The following is an 8,251-nucleotide window of genomic DNA, read 5'->3' as shown; positions in this document are numbered from 1 at the left end:
AGGACTCTCCGCAAACCACTGCTAGTCATGTTGGCGGAATGGAGGTTGATAAGAAACCTAGACGTCGAAGTTTTAAACCTAAGTTCCCTTGTAAGATATGCAAGGGAGACCATCTTACTCATTTATGCCCTGGTATTCCAGAGGTTCAAAGGATATGGTCCGAGTCTGAAAGTACTTCTGCTCCTAGATCTGATATGGTTTCTCATCAATCCCATCAACCATTGGTTGATAATGTGGAAGATCCAGTGCAATCGCTGGCCGATTACACTCCTCTTTTGGGGGGTGAAGTGCCTAACAAAAGAGTCTGTTTGATCTCTAGTACAGAGTCTTCTAGTATAGGGGGCATTCCAGTTACTTCGAATGTTCCCCCTCCAAGTGCTAAGAGTGTTTCCTTTGATTGGGATAGTCTTGTTGAGCCTCGTCTTCCTTCCGTTGCACCTTTCCAAATAAAGGTCAGAGTTAATTCCACAAATATCTATCGATGTATGGTGGATGAAGGATCCTCTACAAGTATTATATCCTCTTTGACTTGGAAAGCTTTGGGTTCCCCAAAGTTGTTGACAGCTCAGAGTCAGTTGTTAGCCTATGATAGAAGGCCTGGTGAATCTATGGGTGTTCTTCCTCAATTGCCTATCACTTTAGGTGGGAAGACTGTTTTAATCGATATGATGGAGGTTGATAGCCCTTTAGACTTTAATATGCTACTTGGGCGTGATTATGTTTATGCTATGAATGCTGTGGTGTCTTCACTCTTTCGAGTAATGTGCTTTCCTCATAACGGGAATATTGTCACTATTGATTATCTTGCATCTGATAATCACCACCCTAATTTGACTTTACTGCAGAATGCCCCTTGGTTTGTTCCAAGTGTTCAAATAGACTCTACCCCGCCACGGGTCAATTATGTGGCATTGAATCTTCAATGTTCAATCGCTTCTAAGAAGGATCCTTTGACTTATTATTCTCCTTCTTGGGACTTGGTCCCGGCAGTTGACCGAGAGATTCTTCCTATAGGGACATGGGACCCTTTAATTCCCTCTTTTGATCCTTGTAGTTCTCATGATTTCTCAGATCTTGTTTTGCCTTCACAGGAGGAACTCTTTGAAGCCTTGAGTTATGACTACCAAAGGAGTCCTTGGTCCGATCCCTGCAAGGGGTTTGTCCAGAAGAACTATTATGCGTAAGCCGCAAGGCTGCGCGGTTCCCTGTACCATATTGTATATATGAGGTACGCATTTTCAAGTTTTGTATTCTATAACACAAGATCTTATATGGAGTTTATATGTGGGATGCATTAACTTCTCGTCTAGTGTTCCTATTTATGTTTACAGAACTTGGAAGATTTCTCCTTTGGAAGTTCATGGTTGGTCCGTTCTGACAGGTATTGGTTTTCGAAACTGGCATATAGGTTAGGTTCTTCCGCCTGCATTGTGCACTTATCAGTTTCCTTTCCCATTTGGCCTTAGGATCGACCCCACCAAGTTGTGGTGCGGAACCTTCTCATTACTTAGAAGTATCATGACTTGTGTGGTAGAGCCTACCTTATCATGGGTGCCCTAGTTAGTACCTTGTTGTCACTTGGCACTCATGCTGATTTTTTGTCCCTAGGCTCGGGAGTCCTCTGTAGTCCCGCCATGACTTATGCGATCAAGACTCATTCCTCTTTGCTTCTTCGCTTCGTTATGGCCTTATACCCTAGAGGCTCCTATGTGTGTCGAGTTGTACTTCTGCATTGCATGTTGACCATTTGCACCTTTTGGCCTAGAGCCGGCTTCACTTGGAATCGTGTTTAAGCCAACTTTTGACCATGACATCTCCAAAATCAACCTTGCATACCTTTGAATTTTGCAGCTTGACATACCCAGATCCGTGGAAAGAACAGACCTCTGAGTGTCACTGACCAGTTTTCACCTCCCTGCATTGAGCATAGGAACGTTCCCTTCCTAGGAACTAGATCATCTGTTTCACCGACACTCGTTCTTTCCACTGTACCATAGCATTCTTTTATTCTTTTTCCGGCTTAACAGAAAAAGACAAAAAAATTAAATATTCCAAAAAGAGCGGGAATAGGGACATTATTTCCATTTATTGTTGGCAGCTAGAGTCAGTCGTGTCGCCCTTGAACAAAGCACTCAAAACAAAGTCTCCTCCGCATGGGTGGGATTTAGTTTGACTTAGGTATGCCATAACCTTGTTATTGAGTCAGTTCTCCCCCGATTGGTTATCTCTTCTAATCATATGGAGGGTTTGTTCGTGCCTCCTGCATGGCGAACTTATACAAAGTCATCATATGCTGCCACATAGTCACATTGAGTCGTGCTTTTGTTCAAGGGAAGTTAGCCTGAGTCGGCCTCTCTGCGGTGTCTCTTGACTCATTTTTCAGTCGGCCATCCCTGGTTGTCAGTATCATGTCTATCATCACATCAGTTATATTGGTCCTTTACTCGTGCCGGTTTGAGAAGGTCCCCATTGACTTCTTGCTGGCGGGTCTTGTCCTTATCGACGACGACACCTTGCTCTGAGGACAGGCCTAGAGCCGCACCCTGGCCCTATTTTCATTATTGATAGGTCACTTTGTACTTAGCATCGATCAATATCATGGGTCTTTGACTGAGTGGTTTCCCTTGTGTTCGACGTCAGCATACATTATCACACATTGCGATTCGTGCAGTACCTTGGTTTCCATTTGATCCTATTGGTGGATACCTCGCCTCTGTGTCGGCTTTCATTATTGGTTGGTTCAGAGGGTTTCTGCCGTGCGCTAGCCACATCTTGTGTACGCCGGAAACGTACTTCGGTTGGGTTACTACATCTTTTTCGTCCGATTCCTTCCACATTATTGGCCTACGGGTTACACTCGCGCTAGATTGATGAAGGATGCCTTAATGCCTTCCTTCTAGTGGATCTTTCCCTATCGACTCCGACTCATTGCTCTGGGGCAAAGATCTAGAGTCCATTTGGCAGTACCTTGGGGTTTGCAGTCATTAGTGGCAGATCCTTCGCTATCGACAGTGGGAAACCATCATTGTCTCCTGATCGATAGATTCTTACAGGTGTTCGACTTCATCTCATCTATTCACACTTGTTAGATTGTACTGGGTACCTTGACGCTCATTATCATTATCGGTGAGTAGTCTCGCGTTTGTTAATGGTATACATCAATGACCGGTAATCAAATGATTTCTCACATGGTCGACTTCAGATCATTTATTCCCATGGTGTAGAAATGTACCACGGCGGTCGGTGAAGACCTCAGGTTGTATCAGCATTCATTGGTTCACTTGACAGTTGCTCCTGTTGCTGCTAGTTGATACCACTCCACTTTATATGTTGCAGTCAGTCATGGCGACATTCTCTATGTTGGCACCTGAGTTTGCAGTGTAGTACCATCCTATTCCATCATGTTCAGTTGGTACCTTTTGGGATCAGTCTTTGATATCAGTGATCCGTTGCATCTTTCAGCATCATTGACAGATTTATATGTGATATTCAGACATGTACTTGCTCATTATGATCAGATGATCCATTATGTATCTTCCAGTCATTTATACTTGTATACTTAGTGGATCCGCTTGTACTTGATATGCGGACATGATTTACTTATTTTGAGCATGGGTATGCCCGCCTCAGACAGTGTTTCTTTCTGATCTCCTTTTGGTGGCTTGGCAGGCTGAATTCTGGTGAAGTCCTCCTCGGTTTTTCGACAAGACTTCCTTTCCATGTACTTACATAATATATTTCGGCCATCATGTTCCCCTTCTGACCTCATATATTAGGGGGCATCTGTTATAGCTCCAAATCTCACTCTTATGGTTTGTGATGCTGCACTCATGGCCTAGGGCAACCCCTCCTTCCAGACCTGGTCCTAAAATTTAAAAAACAGTGTTTTATCCCTTATACGCGACATTGCCCTGAGTTAAACGCGTGTACACGTGGGTCTGTGTATACCCAACCCGCGTGTATGTATTAAAACACTTAAAAAAATAAATAATTCCTTATTTTCGGGCGGAGATCGTGGGTTTTACCTGCTGATCACCTGTTAGTGCCTGTGGCCCAACTGTTCCCAACCAACTCCTAACTAAAAAACTACTTTGGAGATGGTATAAAAAGATATCAAAGGGAAGGCCTAAGGGGGAGAGAAAAGGAGAGCAAGATTATTATGCTTAGATTTTCCCCTTAGACCAGGTCTGAAGTCCTTGGTGCTTTCTGCACTTCCCCCATTTTGCATAGGAAACCCTTGTTTCCATGTGTATTGGTGATCATTCATCCTTTATATCACCATTGAGTAAGACTTGGAAGGAGCTCTTGTTGGAGGCTTGAGGCTGGAACGAATCTGGGAGGAAGCTTTGCTTGGAGCCTGCTGAAGGTGTTTCAGGTGAAATCTTTCCGTTATATGTACTTTACTTGCCTTTATATAAAGAAACACGTCTTGTTTCCCGAAACAATCATTCTTTATGCTTATGAGATTCTTGTCTTGAATTCTTATGCAAGTAGTTACTTAAAGATTTTTATAACTAACTTTATAGCATGAAGATGGTTTATGTATAAGTATTTTTCCATGTACTGTTGTGTTCTTTGATTTGTTTGTTTCATAGGTCAAAGGAGAAGAAGGGAACTCCAAGAAGGGTTTGGACCCTAAAGGCCTTCTCGAACGTAGGACCTTAGGTACGTACCCTAAACATTAGAATTTGCTTACAGTAAAGATAATGGCTGTGTGTGTGTTTCTTTGAATGAGCAATTTTCAGTCTGGTAGAGTCTTAACCCAAAGGACCCTCGGGGTACTTTCCCCTCAACCAGAAATCTATTTTTTTTTTATCTCATCTTGGTCCTAAGAATTGTCTAAGTTTTGCACTTAAAAACACTCAAAAAATCTAAGTTTAAACTTGTCGATGAATAAAGTTAACTTGAACATATAAGATCTAATTGCCATTGTGGTATTGGAAAAGGAATATTATTGAGTAACATTTATTTGCATCCCGTGTTGGTAATCATTGGTGGATAAGTGCTCTACTTTCTTTATATTGGTTAAGCATCTTGTGGATTGGTCTATATTTGAAGCTTGCACTTGTATCTCTAAACACATATCTTGTTTACAATTGTTGTCTAATCATTGTTAAGTACTCTTGTTACAAGATAATTCACATCAAGTATTTAAATAATATAAACAAATATTAACTCAAGATAATTTCACTCAGAATCATTGCACAAGCATTCTAGGACTTAGTTTGCATTAATAACTTACCTCCAACCATAAGCTTGGTTGATAGACTCCTAGGGCAACTTTTTTCCAATTAGCTTGATGGATTCAACTCTTCTTAGTGGTTAACACAGTGATCTTGCAGTCATCAAAGCCACAGTCTTTGCAGCACTGGAGGCACTGGGTGGTTGGAACACAATGGGAGGTATCGTTAATTAGACCAATGCCTACTTCCTATTGGCTTCCATCTCACAACCTACTCTGAAGACTGTTTCTCAAAATAGTTAAGGGAGAGGTTCAACTTAAACTAGGCATTTAATCTAAAATTAACCAACACCCTTGCATCACACCTAGTTCTTAGGACTTGCATCCCATATAGGTTAGTCTATCATGTTAAGTAGTGGGTGTCCATCTAGTTACTTGGCATTAATTTACATTAAGCAAGAATTGTAAATCCATAAGGCACTGGTCTAATACTTGAAATCTAATCTAATCATTAATCTTGCTAAATTCTATCGAGTAGCTAGGCCACTCATCTGTGTCTCCAAAACAAGCTGGTTCCCAACTTGTTTTCCTTCACCTTATTTCCATAGGGACTACCCCCCATAGCCTTTCGTAGGAAGACAACTAGAATGGAGTGGGCAGGGATCAGAGTGCAGCCCCCATATTGAGCAGTTGGCAGGGTGCCTATACAATCTAGCCGACAACAGGGCTTCTTCTGGAGTTTACATCAATGGCAACAAATTTCAACACCATTAACCCATCCTTCAATTCAAGGTGTATACCTTAAATTTCTTCATGATGCACTAAATTAGAGTAGCAAAAATAAATTCTTAGGAGTCAATTCTATATCATTGAGCATATGAGTGAAACCAAGGCTGCTTGGAAGCAAGGGCAAAAGCAGAAGCAAGAGAAAGGAGTGACAATTTTCAAAAGCTTCTGGGTCGGGAGCGAATCTGGAGCAAATTTTATATATTTTGATGCATATATATCAAAAAAAGCATGTAGAATAATGAATTAGTTATAGAAATCATAAAAACATGGATTAAACCTTATAACATCAATCATCTAGTAGTTATAATCTTCATCTACTGCAGGTCCACAAATTACAATTTCCCATTTATATAGCATGTAAGGGTGCACATAACCAAAATAGCATCGGGTGCATCTCTGAACCAAAAATACATCAACAAACAATCTCTAGATGGCCCCTAGCAATTAAAAAAGTCCTGCTACAACAAATACCTACATATCATCAAAATCATTGCCTATCTTGAGATTTTTGTCACTAATAACACCCTCTAGGCATTAACATATGTTAGAAAAAATGTAGCATATCAAGTCAAGATTTTTTTTGAGTGATGGATACACTTTTAGTAAGGTCATGATAGAGGAGTTTGACAACCAATGTCACTAACAACAAGGTACAAAGAGGGCTTGGTGCTCTTGATTAAATACAAGCTCCATACCCTAGTACATGACAAAGTTCAATGAAAACATTGTAATCTCCCCAATCCTGAAATCATGAAAAATTGATAAGTCTACAGGATTTTGAGTGAGATCTAAAATTCTACTTTCTCCATATGAAATCCAATGAGGTCAGAACCACTCTCAAACATCTTGAGTCATTTCATGGTAATGTTAAAAATTTAAGTAAAAGGATGAAACTAAAAGATAAAGGAGAATGTCACTTTTACTTTAAGAATTTAACATTACCATGAATTCCATATCAATGTTAGGGCCATAGGCTTGACTATTAGATTGCCCCAATAAAAAATTCTTGTTTCTTTGAAAAAAAAATTGTTTGGAACGTCTTTGCAATTTTTTTTGTGAAGAAAAGCTAGGAAGTAATTATTTTTGTGGGAGATCACTATCGAAATTCTCTCCCAAATGGGAATATTTCTGGAGTGCGCTCCCAGAGTCACTCCCTGAGCGCTTTGGGAGCGAGAGCGAGGGGGGGAAGGGGGCGCTCCCCCATAGCAATGAGTGAAACCCATGAGCCTAAAATGCAGTTTAATTAATTAAAAAATTCACATCAAAATTAAAGCCTCAGATAAAGTGTGAAGTAAAAAATATAATCACACCATAAAACAAGATACCTGAAACAAAGACAAGAAATTACCCCTAGAAGATTCACTAACTAGCCATAGGATTTTCCTCAAGTAGAGCCACCCCCAATCTAAGGGTCATACTGTGATAATGGCGAATTTCATAATCTCCCCAAGCATTTATTAGATGCACCAAATAAAAGACTCACACAGTGTCACAAGACAGACCACACACATCACAAATGATACAGATATGGCATATAGAGTATGGATAAGTTAGGACAAAGAACTTCTTGGGTCCAACTAAATTAAATTAGTATAATCATGATTCAATTTATTTGCATAAGCATGGTCCTAGCAACACTATAGGATATCCCATTCTAGTCACTACCAGATGAAAGCCAGTTTCATCTCTAGTACATCAAAAATTAGGAAAACTAGAGTCCTCATTGGTATCAAAAACGCACGTGCATTAGATCTTGGACTACCAATTATTTGCAATGTTCCACCAAGACTTCGGGATGGGGAGATGCGGGTGCGGGGAGACACACAAGGGGGGCATGTGGGAGTACCCTCAAATTTTAAGGAAATTTAGGGGGAACAGGGGGACGTTGGGGTATATAATTTTTTTTCTTTTTTCATATCTATATATATATATATATATATATATATATATATATATATATATATATATATATATGTATATGTATGTATGTATGTATGTATGTATGTATGTATGTATGTATGTATGTATGTATGTATATTTCAAATTCATATTCAATAATGAAAGCATAAATACAATGATACATACATAATTGAATTGAATAATGAAATACATTGATCCATACTCATCATCGTTACTAATACATACATGATTCATCCATAGACCACAAGATTCAATAGTGAAATACTTTGATCCATATTCATCATTCATTAGTCACCATTCTAGAATCTAAATTTATTTAAAATTTAAATTCATCATTCATCATTCTAGATTCTAAATTGA

Source organism: Pinus tabuliformis, chromosome 2_2 (assembly GCF_031772625.1).
Source record: "Pinus tabuliformis cultivar Carrire ecotype Pingquan chromosome 2_2, CPIR1, whole genome shotgun sequence".
NCBI classification, from domain to species: domain Eukaryota; kingdom Viridiplantae; phylum Streptophyta; class Pinopsida; order Pinales; family Pinaceae; genus Pinus; species Pinus tabuliformis.
Note: the sequence above shows the minus strand (reverse complement) of the source record.